Below are 17213 nucleotides of genomic sequence, written 5' to 3'. Positions count from 1 at the left end.
TCCTACCTTCCATCAGAAGAATATAAAAATAACTTTATTAAAAACTAAACATGTATAAGACCTCCTTTAATCTTTCTAAGCTCTGCAACAGTACAGGAGACAGGTTTAGAAAGTCAATCAGTCGCTTGGTTAAGTGTTTATTGATCATCTACTATGTGTACAACACTATGGATGGTACAAAATATAGAATATGGAACTAATCACCAAAGTTCCCACATACAGTCTTTTTAAGAAGAAGAGAGGGAAAACTTTGAGGACTAGAGTGGTCAAGAAAAGTTCAATAGGATTTGGAAACTTTCTTGACCACAAAGGGTAAGTGGGGTGTGAATGGGCATTTGTGAGGACACTCCAAGCATTTGTGAGGTCATCCTGAGTTGATGGGCCATAGGACTCAGAGGTCAAGGGCAGTGTGAAAGGGGTGGCCTCATGAGGAGACCAGCCTGACAGAACGGAGGGTCTACGTGGAGGTGGTGGAAAGTGTCTACAGAACAAAGGTATGAGACTGAGGCAAATGTCTTAACCTCTTTTAGTCTCAGCTATCTATTCAATTTGAATAGATCTAATAATAACTTCCTTGAAAAATGATCATGTAATAAATGAGATCAATTCTTTTTCTTTTATTTTCTGTTTTTTTTTTTTGAGACAGAGTCCCACCCTGTCTCCCAGCATGGAGTGCAATGGCGGGATCTCGGCTAACTCCAATCTCTGCCTCCCAGGTTCAAACGATTCTCCTGCCTCAGCCTCTCAAGTAGCTGGGATGACAGGTGCCTGCCACCATGCCCAGCTAATTTTTGTGTTTTTAGTAGAGATGGGGTTTCACCATGTTGGCCAGGCTAGTCTCGAACTCCCAACCTCAGGCGATCTGCCTGCCTCAGCCTCCCAAAGTGCTGGGATTATAGGCATGAGCCACCGCGCCTGGCGGAGATCAATTATTTTTCTATATGCAATTTCTGGCATACAGTAAGCACACAGCCTTGGCTTAATTAATTAGTTAAATGTGATATTGCTTAATTGAGTTAGATTTAGAACCACTTAGGGTCTGCTCAGGGCCCAGCGTTAAGCATGCGTCTTTGTGGCAAAAATTGTTGCTCAAATTAGCAACAAATAAAACATGTTTTTTTAAAAAAAATAAACGCAATTCCTCAGAAGAAAATAACACCTTAAATCCTTTTTGGGATCACCTGTTCAGGTATGCTGGTTGGGAGCAGGCTCTGATTCAGATGTAGCAGAAACTGCCCCAGGAAAACAGAAAAGTAAAGGATGTGGATGTGGATGGGTGAACTGGGAAGACTGATGAGCCGGAAGGAGTTGTGCTGAGATTTCTTTTCCCACAGAGACTTGAAAAGATGAAAAGCAGAAGAATATGGCTACAGAGCCTGACAGGTCTACCTGGCTACCAAGCAGAACGGGTCAGCATGGCCGCTTTGATTCCTGGAGACACTACACATTTCAGGGTACATTAGTCCCATGAATAGTCAAGTTATGGGTTGTTCAATGGGGGATGGACATGAGCTGGCCATGTGCACTTGTGTAATTGAGTATGATGTCCTGGGTCTCAGCCCAGAGTCTTCCACCATTCATGGAAGGAAGGCCCCATCAACTAGGCACTTCCGGGACCCCGAAACGTCATCAAGGTGTATTCTTTCATCTCTTTCCCACCCAGATTCTCTAAATGCTGTGCGAGGCAGGAAAAGAAAAGTACAAGGTCTTCCACTTGGAAAAAAGTTCCTGACATGTGGTAGGTGCTCGATAAATATTGTGGAAGAACTATTTGCTGAAAAAGAATCTTCCCTTTTACTCAGTCCGAATCCTCAGGTCCCACAGCTTTTATTGGCCCGTACTGATTTTTAGTATCTATTTTCTAATGTTTATGACTGGTATCAGGTTTTTTAATCCCATGAAAGTCTTCTCTCTGGTGGCTTTTGAGCTGTGGCAGGACAGAGACCTTTTGTTCCTGTTTTCTCTGCAGTGTCCAGTGCTGTGCTTTGCTTAGTGCCTGCATGTGCTGAACAGTGAATGGGCAGCTGTGATCCAGTGCGATGGGCACTAGGTTAGGAATAAGAAAATGCCGGTCTGTCTGTGCTCCGACAGGCAGCATGAGAGTGAGTAAGCCAGCATCTCTCTGAACCTCAGTTGGATCACATGTAAAATACGGATAATAATTCATATCTTATCTATATGAGAGGCTCGAACAAAGTATATTAGTAAAGATGAAATATATCACTGTATCCTGAAGTATTTCAGCAATGACTTTTTGCCTTTGGCTGCGATCGTACCACCCACGCATTATCAGTTTGGTACTGCAGGCATTCCCATTCTGAGAAGAGATGGATCCTCAGAAGCGTTAGTAGGATAGAGGTGAGCTGATAGTGGTCTCTTATTTGCTTGCAGCTGAAATCAGGTGAGGCCAAAGCCAGGAGGACTTATCTCCCCTTCTGATATTGTGCGACAGATGACACTGTTGGCTTAAGAACAGACGCCAGCATAGGAAGCAAGAGATATGTATTTATGAACCTGCTCCCCGACCTCCTTCCCCTAAGAATTGATGCTGGGAAAGAGCAAAAGACAGAAAAGACTATCCTGTGATTAGACAAACAAACCCATCAAGCTACGCAAATCTCATCAGCATAAAGCTGTAGGGCATGAGATTCCATGGAAAAGAATTTCAAGGACCAAGAAACTTCACCTAGAGCTTTTCCTAACTCTCTTCCAAGGAATCTCATGGTATGAGGCACATCACTGTGATGGGGAAGGTGTGGTTGAAAATGTCCAGTTGTCCAGTTACCCACTGAGCCCATTTCCAGTGTTATTGGGGTAGTCTGGTCCAGACCTTTTTCTTTTCATTTTTGTTTTAGGCAGAGTCTCGCTCTGTCACCCAAGCTGGTGTATAGTGGCTCAATCTTGGCTCAATGCAACCTCCGCCTCCTGGGTTCAAGTGATTCTCCTGCCTCAGCCTCCCGAGTAGCTGGGATTACAGGTGCCTGCCACCATGCCTGGCTAATTTTTTGTATTTTTAGTAGAGATGGGGTTTTGCCATGCTGGCTAGTCTCAAACTCCTGACTTCAGTGATCTGCTCTCCTTGGCCTTCTTGCTGTGTCTTTGTTTCCCTCCTACTGGTGTTTTACTAGAGTCCTCAAGCCATTGCTGATCCACCATCACCCAACCCACAAAATGTCACCACACGTATCCCCTGCTTACTTCATTTTCTTGGCAGCATTGTTAATAAGTGGATACGTTTAGTATCTGATAAAGAGGGGAGGGCAAACTGTTCTTTAAAAAGGACTCAATAATATATTTTCACTGCAGTATTATAAGCAGCTCAAATAATACACGAGTACAGGTGAGTAAGATTGGAAAGTCATATTTCACACATCTCAATTCAGACTCGTCTCCCATCTCTCAGCTGCCATCAGTTTGGGAAGACAACCTTCTGGCCACATTTCTGTACCTCTCTGATGGTGTCTAATGACGCATATTAATGAGAGTGTACTGGGTGTTGATCTCTTGATTCTCCCATCAATCCACTTTTTAGAGATTGCAGGTGTACCTCCTTCATTTCACAGAGGTTGATAACCTGGCCACATGTCAGAGTTAACCAGATTCCAAGCCTGTCTTATATCCAAGCCTAGGAGCTTAAGTTCTAGGTACTTAGGTACTTTTTTAGTTACTCTGATACTTCTTCTTCTTCTTTTTTTTTTTTTTGTTGAGACAGAGTTTCGCTCTTGTTGCCCAGGCCAGAGTGCAATGGCGTGATCTCTGCTCACTGCAACCTCTGCCTCCCGGGTTCAAGCGACTCTCCTGCCTCAGCCTCCTGAGTAGCTGGGATTATAGGCAGGCACCACCACACCTGGCTAAGTTGTGTATTTTTAGTAGAGACAGGGTTTCACTGTATTGGCCAGGCTGATCTCGAACTCCTAAACTCAGGTTATTCACCCACCTCAGCTTCCCAAAGTGCTGGGATTACAGGTGTGAGCCATTGTGCCCAGCCTAGTTACTCTTATCCTTCTTACCTAGCAGCTGATTTAGGAATGATATGGTCTGACCACAAAGTAATTTCTTTTAAAAGAGAAAAATTGGGTGATGCCAGGTAAGATTCAGAGAAAGCCATTTTGATGTTGGATTTTTAGTCCCATTAGGACTAACATATGGTGTGTTAGACTCAATCTTAGGTAGAGAAGAAAGGAAATTTTGCATGATTGGTTCTCATGTTGATGGTTGAGTTCAGGATTTATGGCATGGCCTATAGGTGAGAGAATAATTCAGACTTTCAAGCCCTGGGAGTCTGCATTTCGATTCTATCAGGAAGTAAAAACATATTAAAAGTTAAAACCGAAACATGAACACAAACCATAAACGTCAAAAGGGTTGGAAAGTTGAAAAGCTGTGAGAAGGCAGAATGGCGATGGTTGGGGGCTGGGCTTCTTGGGAGGTGGCTGTGCTCTTGGAGCTTCCTGGGCCTCCATGGGGGGTCCTATCTACACCCAATGCCTAACTGTAGCGGTAACAGAATTCCAATAAGGATACAAGTCTGGCTTTAACTTGTGCCACACTGTTAAAAATGATTGTTTGGCAGGAGAGAGAAGAGAGCTCAGGGTAAGGGCTTTGCCATGGTGTTGGTGAAAACTGTCCCTCCCCTAAGGGAACTGTAGGTTTAACCCAGCTGCCTCATCACATACATTTTAAGGATTCCCAAAAGGAGCACAGATGAGGTGGAGATAAGAGATGTTTGCAGAGTGACGATGATTATGGCGATTTTATGACTTGTAGCAACCAAAATTTACTTTATTCAAATAATAATCTAATTATTGGTTTAATTATGCCTTTAAAGATATTAAATGTTTTTACTTTTCCATTTTTAAAAGCTTATTTATTGATTTTTTGAGACAGGGTCTCATTCCCATTGCCCAGGCTGGAGTGCAAGGGCACGGTCATGGCTCACTACAGCCTTGAACTTCTGGACTTAAGCAATCCTCCTACCTCAGCCTCCCAAGTACCTGGGACCACAGTTGCATTCCACTGTTCCTGGCTAATTTTTTGTATGTTTAGTTGAGATGGGGTTTCCCTGTGTTGCCCAGGCTGGTCTTGAACTTCTGGACTCAAGTGATGAGCCCACCTGGGTCTCCTAAAGTGCTAGGATTACAGGGGTGAGCCACTGTGCTGGGCCAGAAATTAAATGTATTTTACATTTGAAATGTAAAATTCAAATTTTACATTTACCTAGACCCTAGGTCTGGCCTAGGGTCCATCAGTCAAAGGTTTGGGGAAGAAATCAGGGTTTTCTTTCTTCCAGTTTCACATAGATAATTCTATTTAACATTAAGAACGCTGTGACTTTCATTCTAATTTAATTTCCCCACAGCAGACAACATCCCACTTAGCATGGATGTTTGAGGATATCCAAACAATGTGGTATCTCGATGCGTTATCCTGACAAGTTCGGAAGAACACTCCTCACTGAGTTTTAGCTCTGTTTTGAGAGCAGTAGCCTCCTGGCCTTCAATGCATTTTAATATCATCTGGACAGTTTGATTCACTAGTTTGCAATAGGGCCTGGGAGTAAGTATTTTTCAAATGCTCCACAGAAGAGTATATTGTAGCTAGAGCTAAAAAACAGATTGTTAGATAAGTAGAAATTCTTGAGCCGTATTACTGATATGCATTGGTGTTTAAAGGAATATGGCAATGGCCCTTTTGTGATGCAAATAGCCTGTCTCCAGCATTCTAATTTCTTTGTTTGGAAGTCTGAATATGAGCACAGTCGTGTATTTCTTAATGACGGGGCTATGTCTCGAAAAATGCATTGTTAGGTGATTTCATGGTCCTACGAACATCACAGAGTGTTCTTACACAAACCTAGGTGGTCCAGCCTGTGCTCTACCCAGGCTGTATGGTATCGCTTGTTGTTCCTAGACTGCAAACCTATACAGCATGTTACAGTACTGAATTCTGTAGGCAACTGGAACACAGTGGCACACATTTGCATGTCTAAACATAGAAAAGCTGCAGTAAGAGTGTGTATTATAATCTCTCAAGGACCCGTTAGATGCGCAGTCCATTGTTGATGGAAACGTGATGTGCATGACTGTATCTAATATTGTGTGCAAGTGTGTGTCTGAATAATATATAATGACACAACTGCACAGGCTTCATTCCATAGGAAACGCTACTTAGCCCATGTAGAAGATACCTGACCCCAGCATTGACAGTAAGTTTTCATTTATACCGATTCATGGCCCTATAATCTTGCAAAAGTTATCACATAATATTTATTTATATTAACATTTAATACACAACTGAGAAACACCTACAAATTCCATGAGTTTTCAGAAGCATTATTTTCCTATCATAGTACTTTTGGTGGGATCTTTTTTTTTTTTTAAACGTTTTCTTATGGATATTTAAAAACACATAGGAAAGTAGAGAAAATGGTATACTCAGTCCCCACTTTCTAAACATCCAGCTTCAACGGCAATCAACATTTTGCCCATCTGGTGTTTTGTCTTTTCTTCCTCCTTTTACCTTCCCATAGAGACAAACATAACTTTATAATTCTTTCACTTTCTTTACAGAATCTTAATAATTGTTTAATAGTGCACTGCCAACAACCCTCACTCATCCCTTGATTGAAGAGGGAGGCTGTAATTCCATCTCTGGTTTGCAAGGTTTCCTTCTAAACCTAAACCCTTAAGCTATGTTCTTGCAGACTGGGACATTAGCAAGATCTCTCGATTGAATTACAGAATTGCATTCCACCAAGGATTCAGTTTTGTACAGTACTTAACATTGAACTACATGACGAGGCACAGGAGTAATGGGTCTTTTCAGTAATACCATCTTCTTTTCCCTTCCGTAAATCAAAGGCCGTATTACAAGACCTTTAGCTATTCAGCATGAATGGAGTTAAAAGTATACAGGGGTTGGAAATAGCCCCCAAATTAAGGCAATTCTGTCATCTCCTGAAGGCTTATTCTTTTGCCTATAGTTATTAATATCAATAATTGAAGAATCTGAGAGCTATTCTGTGATTTGAAACTTTTTGGCGGTATAGATTCAACAGTTTCCATTGCCTTAGAAGCTGAAACAGTGGAAATTACGTGACTCATTTCTGCCCTCTGCCAGTGACCCATATTGGGGCTCTGATGCAATCCCCAGGCAGCTGGGTGCTTTGCCCTCCAACTTTGAGGCTGAGAGTTTATAGGTCACTACTGGCTCTGAGACAGCCTGGACTTTCTTCTGGGTTTGATTCTGGCAATACAATAAAGACACTATTGTAGAGAATTTCCCATCCTCAGGAAGGTCCAAGGGCAACGCTCTTGAACCTGAGCAAACTTGTTCTCCATCTGGGAGCTCAAACCAAGAGGCTGTGTACACTCCTAACCCAGATCCAGTTAACCCCAAGGTTTTGCCACAATAGTACTGAGCCTTCGCGTCTCAGCCTCTGGTGTCTCCTGTGACTTCAAGGAGAATATGGATTTTCTGGATGACTTTGCAAAACAATACTTAAATTTATTTTTTTAAAGCGTTTTCTGCAAATGTGGAAGTAAAGCAAGGAACTAGACAAACGGGAGAAGAGAGAAAACTAAAAATCTGGGAACCCGAATCCCATCAATTTTGGGGGGACAGGTAATGGAACTGTTTTATATTCCAGTTGTGGTGGTGGTTACACAAATCTGTGTATTCAAATTCATAGACCTATGTGCCCAAAGAGAAAAAGCGATTTTTATTGTTAGGATAATTTTTAAAAGAAAGTAAACCGCCAATCAAGGGGAAAAATAAAACACCCAATCCTGCTCATATTTGAAAGTCAAGAAAATTCCTGAATGGGAAACAACGCCTTGGAATTATCAATTATTTCAAAAGTTGTTTAAATTGTTGTTGAATATTTTTTATTTTTTCTTATTGCGTAAATGATATTGTACCGACAGAAATTTTAAGTCACCAAGAATCATATATCCATAGTAAATCATTTGCTTACATTTATTTTTCTTTATTTTATTTTATTACTCACAAGGTCTTGCCTTGTTGCCCAGGCTGGAGTGCAGTGGTGTGATCATAGTTCCCTGCAGCCTGGACCCCCGCCCCCTCTCTTTCTCTCTTTCTTTCTTTTTGGTAGCGGTCAGGTCTTGCTATGTTGTTCAGGCTGGTCTTGAACTTCTGGCCTCAAGTGATCCTCCCATCTTGGTTTCCCAAAATGCTGGGATTAAAAGCATGAGCCACTGTGCCCTTAATGTTTGCATTAAAAAAAAAAATCCTATAGGCTTCAGCGAAGCTTCTGCTTGTCTTTCACTTTACTGGACAAAGGCCAGCCTGGGACAGAGCTTCAGGGAGAGGAGAGAGCCTCCTTATTCCCAGTGTGGGCTGAGAATCATTCACTCCACTCTAGACTTGTGGAATTGGAAGCTGCATTTTAGTAAGACGGCCTTCGGTCATTCAATACTGCACGTTCAAGCTTGCAAGTGGCTGGTTGGGATTTCTGGTTGCCATGTGGATTGCTGCAGAGGCCCGAAACAAGTCCTTCCTCCTCGGAGGGTGGCCACAGAACACACACCCCTGCTGTTCCCCGCAGGTGAGTATGAAGTTACTTTCCCGTCTCTGTCACGTTCCTTTCCAGCGATACGAGATCAGTATATTAGAGTAGTCCAAGGAAACTTCTCTTAACTCCATTTTTAATGTCACAGGCAGTATTTGAGGATTATTTTCTCCTGCCATTCTAAAACATCTGCCTTTTCTCTTAAGTTTAATATGTAAATAATTTTCTAGCCAGTTGAGGGGAGCAACTGAAGTGCATGGGTACAAACAGAATCTGGGAGAAATGTGGACATTTCATTGGAGGTTAATGGAAGGCTCTAGTTAGCCAAGATTGGTGACTGGGGCAGAAAGAGTTCTTGTCTTGCGCTGCGTGGTGAAAACAGAATGTTCCCTGCAGAGGTGCTGTGTTCACGCACTCTGGTGTGGATGGTCTTTCTGGTCCTGGAGGCAGCGGCAGTTCTTCTGTTAGGAACACTTTGTCCTGGGCATGGTTTCTGACTGCTTATGTACAAATGCAATATGGGCCCCAAATGTTGGCACAGAGAAGACTTCATGGCTTGCTGTCACTAGGTGAGCCTCTAGTATGAAATCTCTAAGACCAGCTGGTGTTTCCCTGTGGGTGATGAAGTGACTGGGTCCATATGCCTTTAACTTTATGCAGAAAAAAATCCCAGTAAACGCATGAGTTAGCACCCACTGAGATGACTTCAATCATATATTTTTCTTTTTAATTAATATTTCATGACCAGTTAACCAGCAGTCTGTTATTCCTCTAATAAAGAAAAAGGTATTACAACCAATAAAATATATTTATGGCCTCATTTTAAAGGCTTAATTAAGGACCCATCCCTCCCTTGTGAAAGTCTTTTTGAAAACACCATCAGAAATACACAATATAAATGGGGAAAGAAGCCCTTGTTTGTTTAAAGAAGAAACATATTCTCTAACAAAGGATATAAAAACATGGGTCTGCAAATAAAAAATGTGGGTTTACTTAGTATAGATTTTGTATTTTGTGTCTAGCTTGTGTATGTACAGACATTCTCAATTTTGAGGGATGCTGAAATTTTTGCTTTTGTAAACTCAGTATGTGATATATAATGCAACTCCAACATAAGAAAATAACTCGTTTTCATTCACACTATGAGAAAAGGGATGTAGTGCTTATAGGACCATTTTACATGAGCACAATATACATTTCTAAAGTTATGGCTATCAGTCATTCCAGAAGCTTACATTGTGGGTTCCAGGAGTTGGAATTTGTTAAACGGATCTATACCATTGAAGATTCTCTGCAAGACAGCTAGAGAAAGAGCTCAATGAATTCATTTGGAGGTGGCTAAATATCCATCAGCCAGAGTAAGTGAAGAAATTGTAGAGCAAAGAGTGTGTGTGGAGCTCTTCCTTCGTGTGGTGAGACTCGGTTTTACTTGTCAGAGGAGATGCAGAAGATCCCAAGTCGTCTGCCTACTGCTGCCATCACTCGGGCTGGTCATTGCATTAGGAATTTGTCCTAGCTTTTCCTACTTCGATGAATTACTTTGAAATGCTTTATTATGCTTCACAATATGATTCAAATATAAAAATAAATTCATACCATTTTAAAAGTAAAATAGAAACTTAGAAAGATTCCACTTTATTTAATTTTTCACTTGAGAGAAGGAAGGTATAAAGAGTTTAAATAATTTGCCTGAGGCAACACAGCTAGCTGGTGGCTAAACTGGGACTAGAATTCACCTCATTCTGCCTCGTGATTTTAGCACTGAAAGAAGCTCAATTCCCGTTTGTGCAGCTCATTTGATCAATGGACATTAAAAGTTCTGTATGAAGTGCTAGTTAATTTACTGATTGCCAGGACTTAGTCAACTGGGGTAAATCCAAAATGTGTTAGATACACCCCAGTAAACAAAAATGGCACCTTTTTCAGTAAACTGAAGTTAAAGACATATTTACTTTTAGGCAGAAAGACTATTTGTGAGGCATTATGACAATTACTGAATCTAAATCAGTATAAATGGAGAATTCCGTTAAAGTATTTTAAAAATGGGGTTGATTCTGGTCATTTTGCCAATAAAGTCATTGAATAAATGTTGGAACAAGCTAGAGAAATCTGTACATTGTTTAGAATTTGACCTAGATTGCATATGGGTTTTAAAGAATGCCATCATATTTGTTTTTGTGAGTAATTATCTATAAATCTATAACAATACACTTTGCAAATATGAAATATTAAATGCTGGTAATCCTTAAGTATTCTGAAAGGTAAAATTATTTCCCAGTTGTTTCTGCTTTCCTGTAAAGAGTAATCAATGGGCTTATTTTTATTAGCATTTATGTTAGTTGATGTGTTTACATCTTGTCGGCTCAAGCCTTAAAGAAAAAGCAAAGCAAAATAAATTCTACTGATAGTAATAAAAAGATTAAAGTTGAGAAAGAACTACTTGTACATTCGTGTCGTTATGTGGCTAAGTTGGTTTTGGTGCGTTTTCTGTGTAAAAAACAACAACCAATAAACTAAAGCCAAACCTCCCAGTGGCGTTTTCTTTTTCTGTGGTTGAATGGTGGAAAGAAGGCAGTAGTGTGCCACCTGGTGGTTCCACACGGATTGACATAATAGAGTTCCCCCAATCCTGTATTAACGGAATTTAAAACATAACCAACATTTCCTTAATTACAATTCTTTCCTCCTCAGAAGTGTTTATTTTTCTTATTCTAAAGCATTCTCGTCAGCTACTGTTATTCCGTTTGGAGATCAGAAATATGTTAAAATTAAAACAATCACCTCTAATGTGCTTCTCAGATCATGTTTATCCACAGACATTTGCCATTTGTGTTACACCAATGATATTTAAATTACATTCAGATACCACTGAGGACTAGAAATAAAAACAAGGTGCACAACTGTAATCCCAGCACTTTGGGAGGCTAAGGAGGGCAGACTGAGCGCTGGGCGATATAGTAACACCCCATGTCTACAAAAAATACAAAAATTAACTAAGCATGGTGTGCCTGCCTGTGGTCGGATACTCTGGAAGCCGAGGTGGGAGGATTGCTTGAGCCCAGGAGGTCGAGGCTGCAGTGAGCCTTGGTCTCACCACTGCACTCCAGTCTGGGCGACAGAGTGAGACCCTGTCTTACACATGCACACAAAAGATTGGGAAGGAAGGACTGATTACAATGTAATATAACATTATGCCCTTGTTATGACATGTTACTGATGTCAGTCTGCTAGAAATGGAGATAAAGTAACAAGATGAAGATGAAGTGATCTTGAATAAAGAACGTCAAAGTTTCAAAACCAGAAAGGAATACTTTGTTTGCTATGCCTACACAAAGAGAATCTTTATTCACAATTTATGTTTTTAAAAATTAGGGCTGGGTGCCTGGCTCATGCCTGTAATCCCAGCACTTTGGGAGGCTGAGGCAGGCAGATCACGAGGTCAAGAGATTGAGACCATCCTGGCCAACATGGTGAAACCCCGTCTCTACTAAAAATAAAAAAATTAACTGGATGTGCTGCTGTGTGCCTGTAGTCCCATCTACTCAGGAGGCTGAGACAGGAGAATTGTTTGAACCTGGTAGGGAGGTTGCAGTGAGCCGAGATCGTGCCACTGTACTCCAGCCTGGCAACAGAGTGAGACTCTGTCTTAAAAAAAAAAATCAGAGGAATGCATTTTATTCTTTTTCTAACAGTGTTGGTTTTTTCATTTTCTACTTGAATAGAATGCAAATTTATGCCATAACTTCGAAGATTATAACCTATTGAAAAGCCTTTACAACCTCAAGAATTCCAGCAGGACAGGTTAAGTAACAGCGTGACTGCTTTCAGCCAAAGGTCTATGCAAAACTAGAGCAGAAAAACACAACTTCTTCAAAAAACGTCTGTTTCAGAGAACAAAATTAGGGTTTGACAGGAGGAGAAACAAATACGATTTCAAGTTTCATTCTGCGAGGTGCATTTCAGAACACTATCTCATTAATTGGGCTGATTTAGCACAATTGTCTGAAATTCCCCTGGCTCTGATTTTAAAGGCAATCTCTGCACTAGGACAGAAGACCAAAAGTTAACACCTGGGTTGGTGACAGTAAATGACCATTTCTGGATTTTTTCTTGAGTGATATTAATTACAATACCCCTCACCCAATGAAACTTCAGCTAGGATTTTAGATAAATAAGGCACAATTTGAGGTAGAATGAGAAACGCTATCCCTAGTTGAAGGACAATACAAAAATAGATTCTTGGGCTAGAGTTGTAAGCGGGATCTGCCATACGTATGTGACAGACATACCATAGTCTAGAATGTAAAAGCTTATCTAGACTTAGGAAAGGCATGGAGAGTACATTTTGTGGTCACTGTTGATTGTACTCTTTCATATAGATAAAATGCATGCTGATTAGGCTGAACATTTGATTAAACAGCAAGTTGCAGAAATCAGTGTTTATTTGAAAAGTGAACTGAGCATTCCCATGGATGAATTTCTGATATCTTAATATACAGCCTCTGAACTACAGAATCCCATCAATTTTGTAGTTGGGGTGGCATTATTATTAATATTATAATTTTGAGACAAGGTCTCACTCTGTCACCCAGGCTGGAGTACAGTGGCATGATCACGGTTCACTGCAGCCTCTATCTCTTGGGCTCAAGTGATTCTCCTGTCTCAGCCTCCCAGGTAGTTGTGACTATAGGTACACACCATCAGGCCTTTTAACCTTTTGTGGAGATGGGGGTGTCACTATGTCACCGAGCCTAGTCTCGAATTCCTGGACTCAAGTGATCTTGCCACCTTGGCCTCCCAAAGTGCTGTGATTACAGGCATGAGCCACCATACCCAGCCCTAATCATTTTTGTATAACGCCAGATTGTCTGAATATTCTAGTGAGTGGCATCTATAGTTCTTGGTGCAATATTTGAAGCAAATGTTACAACTCCATTGAACATATGCAAGTCACTGTCCAAAGTCTTACTGATGAGAGAAACCAGCTTCATTGGGTTTGAGTCAAGTCATAGCTCACCGCAGTCTCAAACTCCTGGGGTCAAGGATTCTCCTGCTTCGGCCTCCCGAGTAGCTGGGACTACAGGCATGTGCTACCACTCCCAGCTCATTAAAAAAAAATTGTAAAGATGGAGTCTTGCTATGTTGTCCAGGCTGGTCTTGAATTCCTGGCCTTAAGTGATCCTCTGGACTCGGCCTCCCAAAATGCTTGTATTACAAGTGTGAACCAAAGTGCCTGCCCAGTCCTGCATCTTTTTGACTATTTAGAAAATAGTAGGAGGTGCATGGTGGAGAGAAAAGAGCATTTAACTTAGAGTCTCATTCTGTGAGTAGAAATGCCTTCAGACTTTTGTTTCAAAGAGATTTATTTCTGACTAGAATTCCTATATATTAAGCTAGTTCTGCAACTATCTGTAAGATCACCGAGCAATCATTAGCTATCTCTGGCCTCATATAGAGCCCTCAGAATTTGGGGCATAAAGTAATTAAAGAATAATTACAACTAACCGATTCTGTGGTCCACTTTCAGCTCAAATTTTAAGTAGGAAGCAAGTCTTTTTAACAGAGGGGCTTTTACCTGCTCCTCACATTTCCAATGCTCCTCATGGAACTGATGGTGCCAGAGAGAACAAGGCCACTCAAGTGGACACAGATATAGGACGACAGATCAGAAGGAAGGAGGCTGCAGATCCAGAGTCATCTTTCTTAGTGAGGAGGGCCGGCAGCCAGTGTATTGGAGGGAATCGAACTTCTCCATAGAAATCAAGTCTTGACCCTAAGCCGAGTGTCTGAGAACAGTGTCCAAGAACAATCCTGGAAAACAGCAAAAGACCAAAGATGTCAAACCAGCTTCGTTTTGAAATATTTTTCATCAAAACAGATGCAGAGTTATTACATGTGCCTGAGTGATGGGGAAACAGTGATGGTTATCAGAACCCCAGAACTGGACCACTGTACTCAAGAGTATGTTATGAGCCATGTCTAGTTCTCACTGCTATTTAGGCTGGTGCAAAAGTAACTGCAGTTTTTGTCAATAAAGGTAATTTGTTTGCTGGATGTGGTGGCTGACACCTGTAATCCCAGCACTTTGGGGAGGTTGAGGTGGGTGAATCACTTGATGTCAGGAGTTTGAGACCAGCCTGACCAATATGGTGAAACCTCGTCCCTATTAAAAATTCAAAAATCAGTCGAGTGTGGTGGCGGGTACCTGTAATCTCAGCTACTGGGGAGGCTGAGGCAGGAGACTTACTTGAACCTGGGAGGCAGAGGTTAGAGTGAGCCAAGATCAAGCCACTGCACTTCAGCCTGGACGACAGAGGGAGACTCTGTCTCAAACAAGGAAAAGGAATTTGTTGTAGGTTGAATTTTGTCTTTCCCCACAATTTGTATATTGAAGTCTTAACTCCCAGCAATTAAAAATTGAATGTTGTGTGCAGATAGGATCATTAAAGACGTAATTGGTTAAAATGAGGTCACTGGGTGAGCCCTGATCCAGTATGACTGGTGTCCCTATAAAAAGGAGAAATTTGGACACATAAACATTCGCACAGAGAAGATGCCCATGAATAGGAAGGTAGAGGTTGGGGTGATGTGGCTACAAGCCAACAAGTGCCAATGATCGGCAGCAGTCACCAGAAGCTCAGCAGAGGCATGGAACAGATGCTCTCTCAGAAGGAACAGGACTGCCTCTGACTTCCAGCCTCCAGAACTGTGAGATGATACATTTCTATCATTTAAGTGGCCCTACGTGTGGTTCTTTGTATGGCAGCCCTAGAAAACTGATATAATATCATAGTTCAGCAGTTCTCAACACTTCTTTTTTCATCTTCATAAAGGCGTTAGTTAAATTTGCCAGATCATGTACAGGATACTCAGTTGAACTTGAATTTCAGTTAAAAATCATACATTCATTTTAGTGTCAGTATGTCCCAAGTATTGCATGGAACACACTAGCACTAAAAAGCTATTCACTGTTCAGCTGAAATTCAAAGTTAGCTGGATGGCCTGTGGTTTTTCTTTTCTTTTTCCTGAGACGAAGTCTCACTCTGTCGCCCAGACTGGAGTGCAGTGCCATCTCAGCTCACTGCAACCTCTGCCTTCTGGGTTCAAGCGATTTTCCTGCCTCAGCCTCCTGAGTAGCTGGGACTGCAGGTGTGCGCCACCATGCCCAGCTCATTTTTGTTTTTTAGTAGAGATGGGATTTCACTATGATGGCCAGGCTGGTCTCAAACTCCTGACCTCAGGTGATCTGCCCGCCTCGGCCTCCCAAAGTGCTGGGATTACAGGCATGAGCCACTGCACCCAGCCAACTTTTTTTTTCTTTTTTTATAAGTAGAAGGAATGCACTCTAAGATGATGATAAAAAGTATAGTATAATAAATGCATAAACCAGTAGCACAGTCATTTATTATTATCATCAAGCATCATGAGCTATTACATAATTGCATGTGCTCCACCTTTCTGTGACTGGCAGCACAGTGGGTTCGCGTACTCCAGCATCACCACAAACACGTAAGGCATGCGCTGGGCCACCAGGTCAGGCCCAGGTTATGACGGCTAAGATATCACTAGGCAATAGGAATGCTCCAGCTCCATTATAATCTTCTAGGGCTACTGTGGTTGATGCAGTCTGCTGTGGACCAAAACATCATTATGCGGGCCAGGCGTGGTGGCTCACACCTGTAATCCCAGCACTTTGGGAGGCTGAGGTGGGAGGATCACAAGGTCAGTAGTTTGAGACCAGCCTGGCCAATATGGTGAAACCCCATCTCTACTAAAAATACAAAAAAATTAGCTAGGTGTGGTGGCACATGCCTGTAAACCTAGCTACTTGGGAGGCTGAGGTAGGAGAATTGCTTGAACCCGGGAGGCAGAGGCTGCAGTGAGTGGATATTGTGCCATTGCACTCAACCCTGGGTGACAGAGCGAGACTCTGTCTCAAAAACAACAAAACAAAACAAAACAAAAGTCATTATGTGGTACACGACTGTACGCAGGAGGGTGTGCAAATATGCAAATCATATGCCATTTTATATAAGAGACTTGAGCATCCTTGGAATTTGGTAACCTTGGGGGTGGGGGGGATCCTGGAAGCAATACCCCCTATGGATACCCAGGGATGACTGCATTTGCTACATGTTAAGCTGATTCTACAACTGACTAATGGTATAAGACATTCTGCAAATCATCTGACATGTCTGGGCCTTGGTGTTCTCATTTGTTAAATGAGGGAGCAGAGCTATATGCTTTCAAAGGTCCCTTCCAGCCCTTTATATTCCCTCATTCAAGGAAATGCTTCTTAAAGAAACGTTTAAAAAAGCCTAGTTTATCAAAGCATTAGAAAGCACTTAGCTATTTTTATGGTTTGGATCAAAAATATAAGCTGTCGCTTCTTGGAAAGCTTTATTACCTCCACTTCTTAGCAAAGGCTGAAGTTTACTGTCATTATGTGCCCCGTAATGAGGAGGCCCTCATTTAGGAGGGCGTTCATGATGATGATCACTTAAAAAGATCACTGATTTGAGAAATGGCTCAAGTCTTAATGGGTGCTGAGAATGAAGGCTGAGTGATTACTTCTTTCCTGGGCTGGTAGTGCTGATGTTTGCTCTGTTAATTGTACTTAATTTACTGTGAAGTTTTTAAAGAGACTCCTGTTGCTCTGAGTGATGTTGCTACTGGGTGAGGC

At 41.6% G+C, this 17213-nt stretch overlaps 1 long non-coding RNA gene across 5 annotated transcripts in view; it reads left to right on the top strand.

Moving 5' to 3' along the window:
* Positions 1-406: 406 nt before the first annotated feature.
* The window catches only part of LOC118152787 (uncharacterized), a 51250-nt gene continuing 34443 nt past the window's right edge, over positions 407-17213 (top strand). Inside the window, exons 1-4 of one of the 5 annotated variants that reach the window (XR_004741620.3) lie at positions 407-494; positions 1335-1454; positions 1664-1738; positions 8384-15383. This is a non-coding gene — a long non-coding RNA (uncharacterized LOC118152787). Of the gene's footprint in view, positions 495-1334; positions 15384-17213 lie in introns of those variants that run through there. The other 4 variants (XR_013534749.1, XR_004741622.3, XR_013534748.1 and 1 more) reach the window with 4 other exon arrangements.

This window comes from Callithrix jacchus, chromosome 4, assembly GCF_049354715.1.
Source record: "Callithrix jacchus isolate 240 chromosome 4, calJac240_pri, whole genome shotgun sequence".
NCBI classification, from domain to species: Eukaryota; Metazoa; Chordata; class Mammalia; order Primates; family Cebidae; genus Callithrix; species Callithrix jacchus.
This window is presented reverse-complemented; position numbering and strand designations above follow the sequence as displayed.